This window comes from Nomascus leucogenys, chromosome 8 (assembly GCF_006542625.1).
Source record: "Nomascus leucogenys isolate Asia chromosome 8, Asia_NLE_v1, whole genome shotgun sequence".
NCBI lineage: Eukaryota > Metazoa > Chordata > Mammalia > Primates > Hylobatidae > Nomascus > Nomascus leucogenys.
This window is the reverse complement of record NC_044388.1, coordinates 12,217,628-12,240,447: the sequence shown is the minus strand read 5'-3', so window position 1 is coordinate 12,240,447 and position 22,820 is coordinate 12,217,628. Positions and strand designations below refer to the sequence as shown.

Genomic DNA, 22,820 nt, shown 5'->3' with positions numbered 1-22,820 from the left:
CCCTGATGGAAAAGCAGAGATGTAGAAAAAAATAGAGCAAAACAATGGGCTAGTCTAAACACAGACTACATAATGAGATCCTGTGAAGTATAAAATATACAATTAAAATGCACAGTAACAGAAATATATTAGCTGAGTGTAGGGTAAATGGAGTAACAGTGTTCTAAGTTTGTTTACAACGCAGGTGGACACTGGTAAAGGTATCTGTTAACACTGGGCTTTTGTATAAGTTAAGGATACTTGAGAATTTCTAGGACATCCACTGAAGAATCAAACAGAAGTATATAATTTTCTAACTAGTAAAGGGGAAAAACAAGACTATAATGATGCATTTTTAAAAATAAACCCAAGGGTATCCAAGATGGCCAAATATGAAACGCTCCAGTCTGCAGCTCCCAGAGTGATTGACACAGAAGACAGGTGATTTCTGCATTTCCAACTGAGGTACCTGGTTCATCTCACTGGGACTGGTTGGACAGTGGGTGCAGCCCACAGAAGGCGAGCTGAAGCAGGGTGGGGCATTGCCTCACCTGGGAAGTGCAAGGAGTCGGGAGATTACCCATTCCTAGCCAAAGGAAGCCGTGACAGACTGTACCAGGAAAATCGAGACAGTGCTACCCAAATACTGTGCTTTTCCAATGGTCTTAGCAAATGGCACACCAAAAGGTTATATCCCATGCCTGGCTCAGCGGGTCCCACGCCCATGGAGCCTTGCTCACTGCTAGTGCAGCAGTCCAAGATTGAACTGCAAGGTGGCAGCCTGGCTGAGGGAGGGGCATCCGCCATTGCTGAGGCTTGAGTAGGTAGACAAAGTGGCAGGGAAGCTTGAACTGGGTGGAGCCCACTGCAGCTCAAAGAGGCCTGCCTGCCTCTGTAGACTCCACCTCTGGGGACAGGGCATAGCTGAACAAAAGGCAGCAGAAACTTCTGCAGACTTAAACGTCTCTGTCTGACAGCTCTGAAGACAGCAGTGGTTCTCCCAGCATGGTGTTTGAGCTCTGAGAACAGACAGACTGCCTACTCAAGTGGGTCCCTGAACTCTGTGTAGCCTAACTGGGAGACACCTCCCAGTAGGGCCCGACTGACACCTCATACAGCTGGGTGCCCCTCTGAGATGAAGATTTCAGAGGAAGGATCAGGCAGCAATATTTGCTGTTCTGCAATATTTGCTGTTCTGCAGCCTCCGCTGGCGATACCCAGGCAAACAGGGTCTGGAGTGGACCTCCAGCAAACTCCCACAGACTTGCAGCTGAGGGATCTAACTGTTAGAAGGAAAACTATCAAACAGAAAGGAATAGCATCAATATTAACAAAAAGGACATCCACACCAAAACCCCATCTGTAGGTCCCCATCATCAAAGACCAAAGGTACATAAAACTACAAAGATGGGGAGAAACCAGAGCAGAAAAGCTGAAAATTCCAAAACTCAGAGCACCTCTTCTCCTCCAAAGGATCGCAGCTCCTTGCCAGCAATGGAACAAAGCTGGATGGAGAATGACTTTGACGAGTTGACAGAAGTAGGCTTCAGAAGGTCGGTAATAACAAACTTCTCCAAGCTAAAGGAGGATGTTCAAACCCATCACAAGGAAGCTAAAAACCTTGAAAAAAGATTAGATGAATAGCTTACTAGAATAAACAGTGTAAAGAAGACCTTAAATGATCTGATGGAGCTGAAAACCATGGCACGAGAACTACGTGATGCATGCACAAGCTTCAGTAGCCGATTTGATCAAGTGGCAGAAAGGGTATCAGTGACTGAAGATCAAATTAATGAAATGAAGCAAGAAGAGAAGTTTAGAGAAAAAAGAGTAAAAAGGAATGAACAAAGCCTCCAAGAAATATGGGACTATGTGAAAAGACCAAATCTATGTTTCATTGGTGTACCCAAAAGTGACGGGGAGAATGGAACCAAGTTGGAAAACACTCTGCAGGATATTATCCAGGAGAACTTCCCCAACCTAGCAAGACAGGCCAACATTCAAATTCAGGAAATACAGAGAACACCACAAAGATACTCCTTGAGAAGAGCAACCCCAGGACACATAATTGTCGGATTCACCAAGGTTGAAACGAAGGAAAAAACGTTAAGGGCAGCCAGAGAGAAAGCTTGGGTTACCCATAAAGGGAAGCCCATCAGATTAACAGCAGATCTCTTGGCCAAAACTCTACAAGCCAGAAGAGAGTGGGGGCCAATATTCAACATTCTTAAAGAAAAGAATTTTCAACCCAGAATTTCATATACAGCCAAACTAAGCTTCATAAGTGAAGGAGAAATAAAATCCTTTACAGACAAGCAAATGCTGAGAGATTTTCTCACCACCAGGCCTGCCTTACAAGAGCTCCTGAAGGAAGCACTAAACATGGAAAGGAACAACCAGTACCAGCCACTGCAAAAACATGCCAAATTGTAAAGACCATCGAGGCTAGGAAGAAACTGCATCAACTAACGACCAAAATAACCAGCTAACATCATAATGACAGGATCAAATTCACACATAACAATATTAACCTTAAATGTAAATGGGCTAAATGCCCCAAATAAAAGACACAGACTGGCAAATTGGATAAAGAGTCAAGACCCATCAGTGTGCTGTATTCAGGAAACCCATCTGACGTGCAGAGACACACATAGGCTCAAAATAAAGGGATGGAAGAAGATCTACCAAGCAAATGGAAAGCAAAAAAAAAAAAAAAAAAAAAAAGAAGGGGTTGCAACCCTAGTCTCTGATAAAACAGACTTTAAACCAACAAAGATCAAAAGAGACAAAGAAGGCCATTACATAATGGTAAAGGGATCAAGTCAACAAGAAGAGCTAACTATCCTAAATATATATGCCCCCAATACAGGAGCGCCCAGATTCATAAAGCAAGTCCTTAGAGACCTACAAAGAGACTTAGACTCCCACACAATAATAATGGGAGACTTTAACACACTACTGTCAATATTAGACAGATCAATGAGACAGAAGGTTAACAAGGATATCCAGGACTTGAACTCAGCTCTGCACCAAGCAGACCTAATAGACATCTACAGAACTCTCCACCCCAAATCAACAGAATATACATTCTCCTCAGCACCACATCACACTTATTCAAAAATTGACCACATAGTTGGAAGTAAAGCACTCCTCAGCAAATGTAAAAGAACAGCAATCACAACGAACTGTCTCTCAGACCACAGTGCAATCAAATTAGAACTCAGGATTAAGAAACTCACTCAAAACTGCACAACTACATGGAACCTGAACAACCTGCTCCTGAATGACTACTGGGTAAATAACAAAATGAAGGCAGAAATAAAGATGTTCTCTGAAACCAATGAGAACAGAGACACAACGTACCAGAATCTTGGAACTAACCCAAATGTCCATCAATGATAGACTGGATTAAGAAAATGTGGCACATATACACCATGGAATACTATGCAGTCATAAAAAAGGATGAGTTCATGTCCTTTGTAGGGACATGGATAAAGCTGGAAACCATCATTCTGAGCAAACTGTCACAAGGATAGAAAACCAAACACTGCATGTTCTCACTCATGGGTGGGAATTGAACAGTGAGAACACTTGGACACAGGAAGGGGAACATCACACACTGGGGCCTGTCATGGGGTGGGAGGATGTGGGAGGGATAGCATTAGGAGAAATACCTAATGTAAACAACAAGTTAATGGGTGCAGCACACCAACATGGCACATGTATACATAGGTAACAAACCTGCACGCTGTGCTCATGTACTCTAGAACTTAAAGTATAATAAATACATAAATAAATAAACCCAAGGGCCGGGCGCAGTGGCTCATGCCTGTAATCCCAGCACTTTGGGAGGCCAAGGCGGGTAGATCACGAGGTCAGGAGATCAAGACTAGCCTGGCCAACATGGTGAAACTCCGTCTTTACTAAAAATAGAAAAAAATTAGCCGGGTGTGGTGGCTCACGCCTGTAATTCCAGCTACTTGGGAGGCTGAGACAGGAGAATCACTTGAGCCCAGGAGATGGAAGTTGCAGTGAGACAAGATGGTGCCACTGCACTCCAGCCTGGGCAACAGAGTGAGACTCTGCCTCGGAAAAAATAAAAAAAATAAAAATAAACCCAGAAGAAGAGAAACATAAGCAGACAAGAGGTAAAACAAAGAGAAAAGCACATGGTACTTGACAATATGGTAGATTTAAATCCACATCAGTAATTACATTAATCATGAATGGCTCCAATGAAAAGAGAAAGACTGTCAAACTCGATTTTTAAAAATCAAGCTATATGCTGTTGAAGGGGAAAAAAGACTTCTAAAATACTAAAAAGCCATTTAAAATAAAAACATTAAAGCAGTTAAAAGTAACAGAATAAAGAAACAATTCTGGGAGATGGCATGGCCACAGCCTAGTTTTTTCATCTCTGCATCCCACATTAAAACAGAAGCAACCAGAGAGCAAAGCTAAAAACCCAAAAGCAATAGCAGGTCTTCCCTATATATAGGGGATTGGTTTCAGAACCACCTGCAAGTACCAAAATCCATGGATGCTCAAGTTCCTTCAATAAAATGGTGTAGTACAGTTGGCCCTCCTTATCTGCAGGTTTCAATCTGCAGTTGGTTGAATCTGTGGATTCAAAACTGGCAGATATAGAGAGCTAACTATTGATATCAAAAGCTGGTGAAAAGTTATTCTCACAAACACTAAAATATAAGTGGGGGAGGGCAAACCACTAACGGCCATAAAAGCTGCATAGTACAAGCATCTGTGCAGGAAGAAAAAAAGCTACAGGCAGTATCTGATGGTTATGAGAATGAGAGAACTCCCGAATTCATTGGTATCGCTAATATTCACTATGGCACTAACATGAAACAGGAAGTGAAACCAGAAGGGGTTTTTCCCTTCCCTAGAAGAAAAACGGAAGATGCTGGAACCCTGTGAACACTCAAAATGGACATGTTACAGTTCCATGACAGAGCCCATGATGAGAAGAAACTTTCGGGAATAGAATCAAAATTGAGCAAGACAGGGATAAGAGAGAAGGGAAGATCCACACCAAAATAGGGAAGATAATAGAAGCAGGAAGTCTCAGAAAACAAACTGCCATATTTTCAAACACTACACAAAAATATTAGAAGTCCAAGATGTTAGAAAAGCTTTCCTGAACTCTCAACAATTATAAAAGTTCAGAAAAACTAACTTTACATAAAAGTGCGCAAAGAAAAGCACTGAGGTCTAACCCCATCAAAAGTTAATATTGAAGGCGGAGCAAGATGACTGAACAGAAGCCTCCACCGATTGTCCTCCCAACAGGAACACCAAATTTAAGAACTATCTTTACAAAAAAGCACCTTCATAAGAGCCAAAAATCAGGTGAGCAATCACAGTAACTGGTTTTAACTTCACATGGCTGAAAGAGGCACCAAAGAGGGTAGGAAAGACATTTATAAATTGCCAATACCATTCTCCCCCAATCCCCCCGTAACGGCCAGCCATGTGGCGCAGAGAGAGAATCTGTGCACTTGGGGGAAGTAAAGTGCAATGACTGTGGAACTTTGCATTGAAAGGCAGTACCAACAACACCAGGAAGAACTCAACCCACTGGAGGGATCATTTAGACCAGTCTTAGCCAGAGGGGAATCACCCATCCCAGTAGTCAGAACTTGGGTTTCAGCAAGCGTTGCCAACGTGAGTTAAAGTGCTCTGGGGTCCTAAATAAACTCGAAACGCTATCTAGGCCACAAGGACTGCAACTCCAAGGCAAGTTCTAGTGCTATGCTGGGCTCAGAGCTAGTGCTCTTGAGGGGCATGTGACTTAGTGAGACAACAGCCAGGGCAACTAAAGGAGCGCTTGCATCACCCCTCCCCCAACCCCAGGCAGCACAGCTTGCAGTTCCAAAAGTAAACCTTTCCTTCTGCTTGAGGAGACAAGAGTGAAAAGTAAAGAGGACTTTGTCTAGCAGCTCCGATACCAGCTCAGCCATGGTAGGATAGGGCACTGAGCAGAGTTACGAGGCCTCCATTCCAGACCCTAGCTCCCAAACAACATTTCTAGACACATCCTTGGCCAGAAAGGAGCCCACTGCCTTGGAGGCAAGGACCCAGTCCTGGCAGGATTCATCATCTGCCGATTAAAGAGCCCTTGGGCACTGAATAATCAGCAGCAGGAACCAGGTAGTATATGCCATGGGCATTGGGTGAGACTCAGACATGCTGGTTTCAGGTGTGATCCAGCACATTCGCAGCTGTGGTGGCTATGAGGACAGACCCCTTCTGCTTGAGAAAAGTAGACGGAAGAGTAAAGAAGACTTTCTTGAGCTTAGATACCAACTTGGCCAAACTGGGGAAGGGCACTAAGAAAGCTCTTGGGGTTCCCAATTCCAGGCTTTGGCTCTTAACTTCTCTGGACCTACTCTGGGCCAGAGGAGAAGCCCCTGCCCTGAAAGGTGAGTCCCAGGCCTGGTAGCTTTCACCAGCTGACTAAAGAGCCTTGGGCCTTAAGTGAACATAGGTGGTACCCTGGCAGTACTCCCCATGGGTCTGTGGTGGCAGTAGACAAGTGGAGACTTCTCTGCCTGGGGAAAGGGGAGGGAAAAATGGGAAGAACCTTTTCTCATGGTTGTGGCACCAGCTCAGCCTCAGTAGAATAGAGCACCAGGTAGGTTTCCAAGGATTCTGATTCCAGGCCCTGGCCAGACCGAGTACAGTCCCAGTGGGGCTGGCCACAAGGATGCCTGTGTCACTCCTCCCCCAGTTCCAGGCAGCTCAGCACAGAGAGACTCCATTTGTTTCAGAGAAAGCAAGGGAAGACAAGAGTCTCTGCCTGGTAATCCACAGAATTATTCCAGATCTTGTCCAAGACCAGCAAGGTGATAACTCTATAAGTCTGCAAAAACCACAGCATTACTGAGCTTGGGGTATCCCCTAACTCAGATATATAGCTGCAGTGACCAAAAACTCAGATCACGACACTCAAGTCTCTGGAAAGTCTTCCCAAGAAGGATGGGTACAAACAAGCCCAGACTACAAAGACTACAATAAATACCTAATTCTTCAATGCCCAGACACCAACAAACATCCACAAGTATCAAGACCATCCAGGAGAATATAACCTCGCCAAACAAACTAAGTAAGACACCAGGGACCAATCCCAGACAGACAGAGATATGTAACCTTTCAGACAGAATTCAAAATAGCTGTTTTGAGGAAACTCAAAGAAATTCAAGATGACACAGAGAAGGAATTCAGGATCCTATTAGACAAATTTAACAAAGAAATTGAAATAATTTTTTAAAGTCAAGCAGAAATTTTGAGTGTGAGAAACGCAACTGACATAATGAAGAATGCATCAGAGCCTCTTCATGGCATAATTGATCAAGCAGAAGAATCAGTGAGCCTGAACACAGGCTATTTGAAAATACATGGTCAGAGGACACAAGAGAAAAAAGAATAAAAAACAGGCTGGGCACGGTAGCTTATGCCTGTAATCCCAACACTTTGGGAGGCCAAGGCAGGTGGATCACCTAAGGTCAGGAGTTCGAGACCAGGCTGACCAATATGGTAAAACCCCATGTCTACTAAAAATACAAAAATTAGCTGGGCGTGGTGGCGTGTGCCAGTAATCCCAGCTACTCGGGAGGCTGAGGCAGAATCGCTTGAACCCAGGAGGTGGAGGTTGCCGTGAGCCGAGATCCCGCCACTGCACTCCAGACTGGGTGACACAGTGAGACTCCATCTCAAAAAAAAAAAAGAAAAGAAAAAAGAATGAATCATGCCTATAAGATGTAGACAATAGCTTCAAAAGGGCAAATCTAAGAGTTATTGGCCTTAAAGAGGAAGTAGAGAGAGATAGGGGTAGAAAGTTTATTCAGGCCAGGCGCAGTGGCTCACGCCTGTAATCCCAGCACTTTGAGAGGCAAAGGTGGGTGGATCACCTATAGTCAGGAGTTCGAGACCAGCCTGGCCAACGTGGTGAAACCCGTCTCTACTAAAAATACAAAATTAGCCAGGTGCGGTGGCGCAGGCCTGTAATCCCAGGTATGCGGGAGACTGAGGCACGAGAATCGCCTGAACCCAGGAGGTAAAGGTTGCAGTGACCCAAGATCGCACCCGACTCAGGGTGACAAGAGTGAGACTTGTATCAAAAAAGAAAAGAAAAAGGAAAGAAAGAAAGTGTATTCAAAGGGATAACAGAGAACTTCCTAAACCCAGAGAAAGATGTCAATATTCAAGTACAAGAAGGTTGTAGAAAACCAAGCCGATTTCACACAAGGAGACTACCTCAAGGCATTTAATAAACTTCCAAGGTCAAGGAAAAAAAAATTCTATGAGTAGAAAGAGAAAAGAAACAAATAATATACAATGGAGCTCCAATACATCTGGCAGAAGACATCTCAGTGTAAACTGTATAGGCCAAGAGTGGCATGACATATTTAAAATGCTGAAGCAAAAAAAACTTTTACCCTAGAATCCTTCAAACATGAATGAGCAATAAGTTTGTTCCCAGACAAACAAAAGCTGAGGAATTTCATCAACACCAGACCTGGCCTACAAGAAACGCTAAAGGGAGTTTTTTTAATCTGAAAGAAAACGACGTTAATGAGCAGAAATTATTTGAAGGTACAAAACTCACGGGTAATAAAAAGTACACAGAGGCTGGGCATGGTGGCTCACTCCTGTAATCTCAGCACTTTGGGAGGCCGAGGTGGGTGGATCATGAGGTCAGGAGCTCAAGACCAGCCTGGCCAAGATGGTGAAACCCCATCTCTACTAAAAATACAAAAATTAGCCAGGTGTGGTGGCACATGCCCATAGTCCCAGCTACTTGGGAGGCTGAGGCAGGAGAATTGTTTGAACCCGGGAGGTGGAGGTTGCAGTGAGCCAAGATAGCGCCACTGCACTCCAGCCTGGGTGACAGAGCAAGACTCCATCTCAAAAAATTAAAAAATAAAAAATAAAATAATAAGCCGGGCATGGTGGCCTTTAATCCCAGCACTTTGGGAGGCTGAGGTGGGCAGATCACAAGGTCGAGTTCAAGACCAGCCTGGCCAACACAGTGAAACCCCATCTCTACTAAAAATACAAAAATTCTCTGGGCATGGTGGCGTGTGCCTGTAGTCCCAGCTACTCGGGAGGCTGAGGCAGGAGAATCACTTGAACCCAGAAGCCGGAGGTTTCAGTGAGCCATAATCATGCCACTGCACTCCAGTCTGGGTGACAGAACTAGACTCCATCTCAAAAAAATAAAAATAAAAATAAATAAATAAATAAGATAATGGATTATAAGATAGTATTTTCAAGCCTCATGGTGACCTTACATCCAAAAACATACAATGGATACACAAAAAATAAGAAGCAAGAAATTAAAACATACCACCTGAGAAAAATCACCTTCACTAAAAGAAGATAGGAAAGAAGGAAAAAAGAAGACCACAAAACAACCAGAAAACAACAAAATGACAGTAGTAAGTCCCTATTTGTCAATAATATTGAACGTAAATGGACTAAACTCTACAATCAAAACACTAGAGTGGCCGAACTGAAATATACTTCACCTATAAAGACACATATAGACTGAAACTTAAGAAATGGAAAAGGATATTACATGCCAATGAATCCAGTATAGCAGGAGTAGCTATACTTATATCAGACAAAAGAGATTTTAAGACAAAAACTATAAGAAGAGACAAACAAAGTCATTATATAATGATAAACAGGTCAATTCAGCAAGAGTATGTAACAATTGTAAATATTATATACCCAACACTGGAGTACCCTGATATATAAAGTAATTATTATTAGAGCTCAAGAGAGAGATAAATCCCAATTCAATAATAGTTGAAGACTTCAACACCACACTTTCATCAGACAGATCATCCAGACATAAAATCCACAAAGAATCATCTGACTTAATCTGCACTATAGAACAAATGGACCTAACAGATATTTACAGACGTTTCATCCAATGGCTGAAGAATACACATTCTTCTCCTCAGCACATGGATCATTCTCAAGGATGGAACATAGGTTAGGCCACAAAACAAGCGTTAAAACATTAAAAACAAACTGGAATTATATAAAGTATCTTCTCTGACCACAATGGAATAAAACTAGAAATCAGTAACAAGAGGAATTTTGGAAACTATTCAGACACATGGAAATTAATCAATAGGCTCCTGAATCATCAGTGGGTCAATGAAGAGATTAAGAAGGAAACTGAAAAATGTCTTGAAACAAATGATAATGGAAACAGAACATACCAAAACCTATGGGATACAGTGAAAGCAGTACTGAGAGAAATTTATAGCTTTAAGTGCCTATATGAAAAAGAAAAACTTCAAATAAACAACCTAATGATGCATCTTAAAGAACTAGAAAAGCAAGAGCAAACCAAACTGAAAGTAGAAGAAATAATAAAGATTACAGCAGAAATAATGAAATTGAAACAAATAAAAGACATAAGAACAATGAAACAAAAAGTTGGTTTTTTGAAAAGACGTAGAAAACTGATAAACCCTTAGCCAGACTAATGAAGAAAAAAGAGAAAAGACTCAAAATCAGAGATGAAAAAGGAGACATTACAACCAATACTGCAGAAATACAAAGGATCATTAGAGCCTACTAGGAGCAACTATATACGAATAAACCAGAAAATCTAGAAGAAATGGATAAATTTCTAGACGCATACAACCTACTAAGATTGAACCATAAAGAAATCCAAAACCTGAACAGACCAATAACAAGTAACAACACTGAAGCTATAATAAAAAGTCCTCCAGCAAAGAAAAGCCTCGGACTCGATGGCTTCACTGCTGAATTCTACCAAACATTTAAAGAACTAACACCAAACCTACTCAAACTATTCTGAAGAACAGAAGAGGAGGGAATACATCCAAACTCATTCTGTGAGGCCAGTATTACTCTGATATCAAAACCAGACAAAGACACATCAAAAAAAAAAAAAAAAAAAAAGAGAGAGAGAGAAACCTACAGGCCAATATCCCTGATTAATATTGACGCAGAAATCCTCAACAAAATACTAGCAAACCAAATTCAACAACACATTAAAAAGATCCCTCATCATGAACAAGTGGGATTTATCCCAGGGATGCAAGGATGATTCAACATATGCCAGTCAATCAATGTGATACATCATTATCAACAGACTGAAAGACAAAAACCGTATGATCATTTCAATTGATGCTGAAAAAGCACTTGGTAAAATTCAACACCTCTTCATGATTTAAAAAAAAAACCCTAAAAAAACTAGGTATAAAAGGAACATACCTCCACATAATAAAAGCCATGTATGACAGACCCACAGGCCAGTATCACACTGAATCGGGAAAAACTGAAAGCCTTTCCTTTAAGATCTAGAACAGAACAAGGATAAAAAATTGACAAACCTTTAGCCAGACTAATGAAGGAAAAAAGGAAAAAAGATTCAAATAAAATCAGAGATGAAAAAGGACTGGAATTGCTCTAGTTAGGACTGGAATTGCTCTAGCTAGAGATGAAAAAGGACTGGAATTGCTCTACCTAGCAGTTCCAAACAGCTATTTGAACTGGTAAACAAATTCGGTAAAGCTGCAAGACACAAAATCAGCTTAGAAAGATCAGTAGCATTTCTATAAACCAACAGTGACAATCTGAAAAAGAAATCAAAACAGTAATCCCATTTACAATAGCCACAAAGAAAATTAAACACCTAGGAATTAACTGAACCAATGAAGTAAAACATCTCTGCAATGAAAATTATAAAATACTGATGACAGAAATTGAAGAGGCCACAAAAAATGAAAAGATATTCCATGTTCATAGATTGAAACAATCAATATTGTTAAAATATCTATCCTATTCAAAGCAATCTACAGATTCAATGCAAATGCCTAGCAAAATACCAGTGACATTCTTCACAGAAATAGACAAAATAATCCTAAAATTTAAACCACAAAAGACCCAGAATAGCCAAAGCTATCCTGAGCAAAAAGAATAAAACTGGAGGAATCACATTAACTGACTTCAAATTATATTACAGAGCTATATTAACTAAAAGAGCATACTACTGCCACAAAAACAGACACATAGACCAATGGAACAGAACAGAAAACCCAGAAACAAACCCACATACTGACAGTGAACTCATTATTGACAAAGGTGCCAAGAACATACACTGGGGAAAGCAAAGTCTCTTCAATGAATGGTGCTGGGAAAATGGATATCCATATGCAGAAGAATGGAACTAGACCCCTATCTCTCACCATATACAAAAATCAAATAAAAATGAATCAAGACTTAAATCTAAGCCCTCAAACTATGAAAGTACTACAAAAAAATTGGGGAAACTCTCCAGGACATTGGATTGGGCAAAGATTTCTTGAGTAATATACCACAAGCACAGGCAACCAAAGCAAAAATAGACAAGTGGGATCACATTGAGTTAAAAAATTTCTGCACGGCAAAGGAAACAACAAAGTGAAGAGACGACCGACAGAATGGGAGAAAATATTTGTAAACTACCCATCTGATGAGGGTTAATAACCAGGATGTATAAGGATCTCAAACAAGTTTGTTTTTTTTTTTAACTCTCACTCTGTCGCCCAGGCTGGAGTGCAGCGGCACAATCTCGGCTCACTGCAACCTCTGCCTCCCGGGTTCAAGCGATTCTCCTGCCTCAGCCTCCTGAGTAGCTGGGATTATAGGCACATGCCACGACACCCGGCCAATTTTTTACATTTTTGGTAGGAAATCAGCATATTAAAGAGATATCTGCACTCTCATGTTTACTGCAGCATTATTCACAAAAGCCAAGATTTGGAAGCAACCCAAGTGTCCGTCGACAAACAAATGGATAAAGAAAATCTGGTACATATACATAATGGAGTACTACTCAGCCATAAAAAAGAATGAGATCCTGTCATTTGCAACAACATGGATGGAACTGGAAGTCATTATTTTAAATGAAGTAAGCCAGGCACAGAAAGACAAACATCACATGTTCTCACTTATTTGTCAGATCCAAAAATCAAAACAATTGAACTCGTGGAGACAGAGAGTAGAAGGATGGTTACCAAAGGCTGGGAAGAGTAACAGGTGGGCTGAGAGGAAGAGGGGATGGTCAATGGGTACAAAAAAATAGAAAAAAAGTATAAGATCTAGTATTTGCTAGCACAACGGGTTGACTATATTCAATGATAATATAATCGCACACTTTTAAGTAACTAAAAGAGAATAATTGGATTGTTTATAACACAAAGGATAAATGCTTAAGATGGTGGATACCTCATTTACCCTGATATGATTATTATATATTATATGTCTGTATCAAAATGTCCCATGTAACCCATAAATATTCACATCTGTGCACCCATGAAATTTAAAAAGTTTTAAATTGTAAAAGTTCACATTAAAGAGAATAATATCTCTACAGACAAGAAAAATACACAAGACATGCTCATAAAACAGAGAGTAACTATACCTCTATATTAAAACAAACTAAAATACATGTAAAACTCTATAAGACATGAACAACATAATTAGAAATAAGAAAAACTTGGAAATGAGCTGATAGAATCTAGAAATTAATAACTTTTTAAAACTATTTCTGAAATGAAGATTAAAGAAGAAGGAAAATGAATCAGTAAAGACTACAGACAATGCCTTAAGAGAAACAGAGATTAAAAGGAAAACAATTTTAAAAATTAAAAAGAAATGTAGAATACGAAAATGACAAAGGCAAAGAAGCTCAAACATACACATAATAGTGGTAATTGAAAAAAAAAACTAAAACAACAGAACCAATTAAAAAAACTATAATTCAGGAAACTTTCCTGATTTTAAAATTCATACAGAGCTGCAAAAGACTTATAATCGACAAAACAACTTTGAAAAAGAACAGGCTGGCCATGGTGGCTCACACCTGTAATCCCAGCACTTTGGGAGACTGAGGCAGGAGGATGGTTTGAGGCCCAGGAGTTCAAGACCAGACTGGGCAACATAGCAAGACCCCATCTCTTAAAAAAAAAAAAAAAAAGATTAGCCAGGCATTGTGGCATGAACCTCGCTACTTGGGTGGCTGAGGTGGGAAGGCAACTTGAACCCAGGAGTTTAATCAGTGAGCTATGATTGTGCCACTGCACTCTAGGCTGGGTGACAAAGCAAGACCCTATCTCTAAATTAATAAATGAATGCATGAAAAAGAAGAACAAAGTTGAAGGACTAATACTATATCATTTCAACGTTTATAAAGCTATAGTAATCAAGACAATATAGCATTGATATCAAGATAGACAAATAGATTAATGAAACAAAATAGATTCCAGAAACAGACTCATACCTATACAGACAACTAATTTTCACCAAAGATATGAAGGTAATTTAGCAGGAAAAATGATAGCTTTTTTTTTCAATAAATGATGCTAGAACAATGGGATGGCCATATACAAAAAAAGAAAGAAAGAAAGAAAAAGGACTTTCAGCCATATCTCACACCATATACAAAAAAATTAAAATGAATGATATAAATCTAAAACTTAAAATCACAACATGTCTAGAAAAACACAGAAAAACTGTATGACCTTGAGTTAGGCAAACATGTCTATGATATGACACCAAAAGCATGATACAATTCAAGAACAAATGGGGCTTCATAAAAATAATGTCTGCTCTTTAAAATGTACCATTCTGAGAATGAAAAAAGAAACCACATACTCAGAGAAAATAGTCAGGAATCAGAAAAGGTTCATATCCAGAACACATAAGGAACTCTCAAAACTCAGTAAGGAAGTTAACATCAACAAAAAGTAAACAACCGAACTTAAAAATGGTCAAAAAATTTCAATAGACATTTCACAAAAGAAGACATACAGATGGCAGGTAGGCACATAAAAAGATGCTAAACATTGTTAGTCAGGAGGGAAATGCAAATTAAAACACACAATGTGACACCACTACACATATTAGAATGGCTAAGAATGACTATACCAAGTGTTTTCGAGGATGTGAGGGAACTAGAACTCTCATATACTGCTGATGGGAATTTAAACTAGTACAACCACTTTGTAAATCACTTTGGCTATTTCTTAAAAGGTTAATAAGCACTTACCATAAGACCCAGTCATGCCATTCCTATAATTTACCCAAGAAAAATGAAAACATTATGTCCACACAAAGACTGTACACAAATGTTCATAAGAGCTTTATCTATAATAGCCAGAAACTGGAAACAACTCAAATGTCCAGCAGCAGGTGAACAGACACACAAACTGTGGTATACCCATTGGATGGAATACCCCTCAGCAATAAAAAAGAATATGTGCAACATGAATAAATGTCAAAATAATTACGCTGAAAGCCAGCCATGAAATAGTACATACTATAACATTCCATTTATATAAAACTCTAGAAAATGAAAACCAACTGTGGTGATAGAAAGCAGATCAGTGGTTGCTGAGAGAATTGGAGGCTAGACACAGAGACTACTAACAAGAACAAGGGAATCTGAAGGGATGATGGATATATTGACAATCCTGACTGGGGTGGTTTCATAGGTGTATATGTAAGTCAAAACTTGTATTTTATACTACATATGTGCAACTTATTGTATATTAAATATATCACAATAAAACTGTTTTAAAAATAAAGTTTTCTTGAAATGTAAAAAAAGATTTGAAACCACAAATGGAAAGAAAGTATCAAGTACCTGAGAATACTGACCCAAAACAACCAACACAGTGATATATTCTAATATTATTACCAGACTTTAATGAAAAAGAAAAAATTTGGCTGGGCGTAGTGGCTCATGCCTGTAATCCCAGCACTTTGGGAAGCTGAGGCAGGTGGATCACTTGAGCCTGGGTTCATGACCAGCCTGGGCAACTTGACAAAACCCTGTCTCTCAAAAAAAAAAAAAAAAAAAAAAAAAATTAGCTGGGCGTGGCAGCATACACCTATAGTCCTAGCTACTCAGGAGGCTGAGGTGGGAGGACTGCTTGAACCCAGGAGGTGGAGGCTACAGTGAGCCAAGATCATACCACTGCACTACAGCCAGGGTGACAGAGTAAGACTGTATCTCAAAAAGAAAAAAAGAAAACAAATTATTTGGTCATCTACAAGAAAAAAACCCACATGACTTATAAGAAGAAGAAAAATTAGATAATAATCTGACTTTGATACCAATACTTTATTCCAGAAGAAAAAGGAGTAGTGTATTTAAGAAATACAAGGAAAAGAAGTGTGAGCCAAAGACTTTATATCTGCAAAATTGACTTTGAAGTATAAAAAGAACAAACTTCGATCAATATATAAGAACTCAGATAATATTACTTCCTGAGGAATCTAACAATGTATTAGTTTCAGGTAGCCAAAATGCCTAGAGAGACCTCAGCATAAACACTGGTGGTAAACATTAAATATATCAATACAACTAATAGGCTAAGAGGGAAAAAGCAGAACATGAAATGGCTATATACTCTAACAATGCAGACAGAGCACAACTGTTAAAACAGAGAGAGAAGAAAAAATGGGAAGAACATAAGCAAAAAAACAAAGGTTTAATGTTTTCAGTAATCATACTGATGGTGATTTTAGAAATACAGTTCTGATACTGTCATATGTATAATATGGAATAATGAGTAAATATGGAATATTCTATTATCTCCTATATTCTTGAGAATCATGATTCTCAGTATGGAAAAAAGCATCTGTAAGCATCTTCAAAAGTATATACTTCAAATTACTGCAATAAATGAACATGTAACCCTTTCGAAGTCTCTATTCCTTATTAAATGCAAAAGCTCTATTCTAAAAATATCGCAACTTGCTGTTTAATGTTCCTAAGAAAGAGCTGAACCTACCCCAAATAGGAAATAGTTAAAATGGAATGTCATCTCAACCAAATCATTCTGTCTCAGGAGAGGTGACATGAAGGGGCAGAACCTTGCTTTAAAGCAAAAGCTGTAGGGAAAACTCCAAGTCAGCCACCTCTTCCCCAAAAGGCGGGGCAGGGGAGGCCAGCGTCTACTTGACAATATTTAAGTTGTGATGGAGAAGTTGTTAAGTAAAAGCTCTGTAGTTTCAATCTGAAGACTGGAAGTGGAATACATTAGGTATCTTTTAACATGTGTGTCTATAGATAGATATAGGTATCCTAGCTCTGTCTACTGAAACGCCTGAAACAGTGACTAACTCAGGATCTTTAGCATTCAGACTGTAACTGAAATATTATTTCCCTCTAAATGAAATCCAGGCATTTTAAAGAAATGGCTGATTTCATATCTGTGATAGGAATTGTTCAATATATTATATAACAAGGAAGCTATCAAAAACTAGGAGGTCAGGCTCACAGTGCAGCTTGGCCAACATGGTGATACCCCCTTTTCTACTAAAAATACGAAAAAAAGGAAAATAGCCGATCCTGGTGGTGTGTGCCTGTAATCCCAGCTACTTAGGAGGCTGAGGCAGGAGAATCACTTGAACCCAGGAGACGGAGGTTGCAGAGAGCTGAGATCGTGCCACTGCACTCCAGCCTGGACAACAGAGTGAGACTCCATCTCATAAATAAATAATAAAAAAAAAAAACAGGGAAGTGATTACTACAAAACTATAAAACCCAGAAGAATGGCGACTAAATGGGAACACAGGACTTTTGACTGGGATAGGGTAATGGAGGGGATCTGGCATACCTGAATGGTATGGTCCTGTAATAATTTATTAAGCTATAAATTTGATTTGTGATTTATAACAAAAATTTCATTTTACAATAAAAAGATTTTGTTAAATAACAAAAACAGAAAAGTAAAGTAAATGCTAACCTAACCAAAAGAAAGCTGGTACAGGTTGAACATTCCTAATATGAATATTTGAAATCCAAAATGCTCCAAAATCCAAAACTTTTTGAGCACCAACTTGACACCACAAGTAGAAAATTCCACACCTGATCTTATGTGACAGGTCACAGTCAAAACTTCATTTCATGCATAAAACTATTAAAAATGTATAAAATTAGCTTCAGGCTATGTGTATAAGCTGTATATGAAACAATACATGAATTTTGTGTTTAGAGTTACCCAACTCTAAACAAGATACCTCATGTATATACAAATATTCCAATTTTTTTTAATCTAAAAGTCCAAAACATAGTTCCAAGCATTGCAGATAAGGGATACTCAACCTGTAGAGCTCTGTAGCCAGACTGCCTGGGTTCAAATCATGGATTCTGCCACACAGCCAGGAGAGTACAGTACCAACCTCTGTGTGCTTCAATTTCCTCATCATAAAATGAGGATAATAAAAGTACTCAGCTCACGAGTTAAAGATTAGGAGAGTTAATATAGAAAGAACGTAAAGCATTGCCTGGCACACAGCAGGATGGAGACCGTGATTAGAGTTGGTGATCAGCTTTCTGTGTTATCTTAAGTAGGTACTTAACCTCTCTGAGCTTCAGCTTCTTTGCTGAGTTGTAAAATATCTACCTGACAGGATCATCAGGAAGTCAAAAGGAAATATATGTAATGAAGCTAGTATAGTGCTCAATAAATATTAGATTTTTTTCCATGGCCTCCCAACATCTGGAGTCATCTGTTACATTAGACATACCTCAGTCATAGCATATTACTCTTGCACTTTACACCTGGTCATTCAGGTTGATCTCAATGAAATGATCACCCAACGAGTCTCATGTCTGAAACTGGATCTTCATCTAGGTTTCAAAAAGATAAAAAGAACAAAATCTTTAAATGTTCAACCTCCTAGTAAGAATGGTCTTGTGTTACTCCCAGAGCAGGCATCCAAGGTACTGGTAATCACAGATAAAGCAGGCACAACTGAAATAACTGCTAATGGCCTTCCCAGCTCACCATCTTATGCCTCTTCCCTTCTCTTCTCTCTCCTTCTTATCTTTCCTGTCCCTACCTTGTTAAGACATTTAGCTGGGTATCCAAATCTATCATCATCTATCATCAATTCTGACTTCTGACTCCACAGGTAGGATATTCTCATTTGCAAGGATACTAAAATGAAGCATCCTCAGACAAACTACCACTGATCACAAAAGCAAAACACAGGAACAAAACTACTCCTCATTTGCACCTGTGACCAAGCCCTCCTTTTCAGAGGTCCATTCTGTGAAATAAATGGGCCAACAGTTTGCAGCAGCCTTTTCCCCACTACAGGCTATGACGGGACAAAGGTCTGGAACTTTTAAAGTCACAGGAAGAGACCAAATGCTTTCTAGGGCCAAAACAGAAGCTACAGCTTTAATCAGTGTCATAACACATTTAAAATAAGATTGTGGGGGTAGGAGTCGGAGGGTAGGAGTTGATTTGTACATGGCATAGTAAGCCAAGCATAGAAAAGCAAAAACATAATTGTATCTTCTGGCACTTTCTAGGTTTCCCGAGTCTTTCAGCCAAATTGCCCTTTATAGGTCTGAAGCCCCTTGTAACATGCTCTATATCTTAAAATTTAATTATTTTTTCACCATTTGGGGTGGGGGAGGGGAGCTGACAATAAACCACGGCAAACAACTGTTCCTTCTTAACTGAATCACACCAAAATCTGTAAGCATCTTCAAAAGTATATACTTCAAATTACTGCAATAAATGAACATGTAACCCTTTCGAAGTCTCTATTCCTTATTAAATGCAAAAGCTCTATTCTAAAAATATCGCAACTTGCTGTTTAATGTTCCTAAGAAAGAGCTGAACCTACCCCAAATAGGAAATAGTTAAAATGGAATGTCATCTCAACCAAATCATTCTGTCTCAGGAGAGGTGACATGAAGGGGCAGAACCTTGCTTTGAAGCAAAAGCTGTAGGGAAAACTCCAAGTCAGCCACCTCTTCCCCAAAAGGCGGGGCAGGGGAGGCCAGCGTCTACTTGACAATATTTAAAGTACAAAACTCATGCAGAGGCTTGAAACCAATATGGGTAATGCCTGCACAGTGTTTAATATATTATACATATATTTTTGAGATGGAGTCTCGCTCTGTCACCCAGGCTGGAGTGCAGTGGCGCGATCTCGGCTCACAGCAACCTCCGCCTCCCGAGTTCAAGCGATTCTCCTGCCTCAGCCTCCTGAGTAGCTGGGATTACAGGCGCGCACCACCATGCCCAGCTAATTTTTGTATTTTTAGTAGAGACGTGGTTTCATCATGTTGGCCAGGGTGGTCTCGAACTCCTGACCTCAGGTGATCCGCCCACCTCAGCCTCCCAAAGTGCTGGGATTACAGGCGTGAGCCACCGCGCCCGGCCTGTTTAATATTATTGATTGAAAAACAAAGTGGCAGTAAAAAAGGAAATTCTGATTGGTCTCTGTTACAGGTGACTTAGCCTTCTGGCATTTTTCACCTTGAAAGACTCCTATTAGGCCCTGTATAAAGTCAGAGGTCCCATGAATCTGGAATGAAGTTAATAAACCGGAGAAAGAGATACTCACCTGTGCCATTCGCCTAACCGCCCCCTTCTGCTCCGAGCCCTCACTCCCCAAACAACCTTCGCGGTTGTTTGACACAAAAGTAGAGCACTTCAGCCCGGGTCGATTTTGGGGGATGGAGTAATTACCTACAGCTTAAATCGAGTCTGTGTGCTCGATGTGATTCTAAGCTTTACTCTTACTGCCTCCTTTAACCCTCACAACCACCTTGTAAGGCAAAAATTACCGGCTTTAGTATACAAATAAAGAATCGGAGGCGCTGAGACGTTAAAGGAGAAGCCAAACAACACAAAGCCTGGAGAGCTGGGACCGGACGCAGGTTTGTCCGATCCCCAAACTCTTACACAGAGATTTTTAATTGGCGCGACCCTGTCCCAGACCGCTCCTTCCTGCCAAGGGTCAGTCTGACCACTTTTAGGCCCAGGTGAGGTCAAGTCCGGGGTACTCCGGGAAGGGGCTCACGCCGACGCCTCTGAGAGCCCCGAGCGTCACTCACCTTACTCAGCTGCCGCCTCCCACCAGCAGCCAGCCCGGCCAGCCCAGGCTGGGATCAGCTACGTCAGGCCCCGCCTCCGCGACCGTTACCGCCGCCGGGGGAGGGCGGCCAATCGAGCCCGAGCGCGTCGAGGGCCATCCCCTTTTTGGCTTACGAATGCCCCCGAACGATTCTCTCCAGCCTCACCGGGAAGCTGGGTCCGCCCCGCGCCCTATGGTTGGCTCACTACGGGGGGCGGGGCTTACCGCAAACGCAGGCGTCGGTGCGATGTGCTGGTCGCGGGCACGCTGGCGCTTCCAACGCACTCCTTAGGTGCCCTGTCACTTACATGGAGCCTTATTTGCCCAGAAGACGTCAGAAATACTTGTGGCCGTGGGTGAAAGTGAAGCCTGGGTTACCTGGCCACCAGAGACTGCCCTCTCTCTCGCCCCCTACTCCGCCGCGAGTACGAGCTCCTGCTGGGGTACGGGTCAGCATGTTCTCGATGTTCCAGACCTGAATGACCACTGTAGCAGCTGACATTTGGAGGACCCCAATAAATGTTTGTTGATGACATTTCATCTTCCCATTCAGCATTTTCCACATCTCGACGAAGCGTCAGGCCCTACCTGAGGCTGTAACTGTCCACCATTGTCATTGTATCTTATAGCCACATGGTGTCGCTGTTGACAACTTGTCTTTTCAAATCAGTCAAATGATGTAGGTCTGTGTGGATGCAGGTCCCACAGTAGCCAACAGGGATGTCCCATTTAGGGCATCAGCCAAGGGTCTCTCATCAGGAGATCCAAGGGCTCTTGGAGCTCAATACTTTCAGACCCTTCTTAGCCTTCTTCCAGGCAGCTGGGACTACACTTAAGTTTGATCTCTGTGTTTGCCCCCTGCAAACATATCCCTACCCCAACCTACGCCTACCCACTGTGCTTTCCATACCTGCATATTCACTCTAACGATGGTTAGCAGATTGCATTTTCAGTTCTCAAAATGCAAATAGTCTCAGTGCTTCCCTTTTCCAAGATAATAGGGTGCCCTTGCATACTCTTCTGAGCATGGCTGCCCTAATTGTAGAGGCCAAACATCTTTGAGTCAGTTATGATTATTTTGGATGCACGTGATATAAAATCTGAGTTAAATTGTCTTCCTAAAAAATAAGGAAGTTGCTTATCTCGCATAACAGAAAGCTCAGAGGCAAGGGAGACTTTGATTAATTCAGTGGCTAAGCAAGTTAACAAGGACCCAGTTGCTAGTAGTCTCTGCTTTGTTGTAAAAAAAGGGTAGAATTGAAATTCATACTAACGTGATTTTCTAGATGTCTACTTGGAGAAATCAGGACCACATACTTTCTTTTTCATCTAAAACCTTTCCTTCTGGTTTTTTGAGCCAATAAGGTCACACAGGCACACACTCTTCGTCTTTACCAGTTACTGCCTAGGAAATGTACAGACAGCTTAAGCCTGGGTTCCAGAAGTGAAAAGGAGCTATGACAATTGAAATTGGCAATGGTATCAGTGCTCTTTGAGTCACATGAGTTGCAAGGTGGAGACATGGCTATTTGAATAAAACTGGAGACCTGTAAAGGAGAAGAGGAAAATGGATGCTAGATGGATGATCACCAGTATCTTTCACAGTCTTCAAAGCACAGGAAGGCTGATTCCTATTTTCTAACTGAATTTTTAATGTGAATGGAGGGGAAGAGGTGCTATAGCACTGCCCTCCAAAACAATTCCCTTCTTATGGACCATGAAAGCCTTTCCAGCACCTCTCTTTGCTAGAGAAGGAAAACATCCTGCACACAAATTTAGTCTTTCACTGAGAATCCTGCTACATTGGTCTCAAGAGTTTTCTGTGGGCCTCATCCACCCAATAGAATTGTAATAATTCTAAACATTCATTTAACATTCATTCATTTATAAAAATGTGTTGG

The 22,820-nt window shown here is 40.7% G+C and overlaps 1 protein-coding gene across 4 annotated transcripts in view; it reads right to left on the bottom strand.

The window, feature by feature from the left end:
• Positions 1-21,083, bottom strand: part of CEP70 (centrosomal protein 70) — a 97,428-nt gene extending 76,345 nt beyond the window's left edge. For 3 of the 4 annotated variants that reach the window (XM_030816760.1, XM_003265286.4, XM_030816761.1), the window contains exons 1-2: positions 20,900-21,083; positions 18,568-18,670 (exon numbers count right to left, since the gene is read on the bottom strand). The gene's annotated coding sequence lies outside the window, so the exon portion shown is untranslated. The remainder of the gene's footprint in view (positions 1-18,567; positions 18,671-20,899) is intronic. The other variant, XM_030816759.1, reaches the window with a different exon arrangement.
• Positions 21,084-22,820: the final 1,737 nt, after the last annotated feature.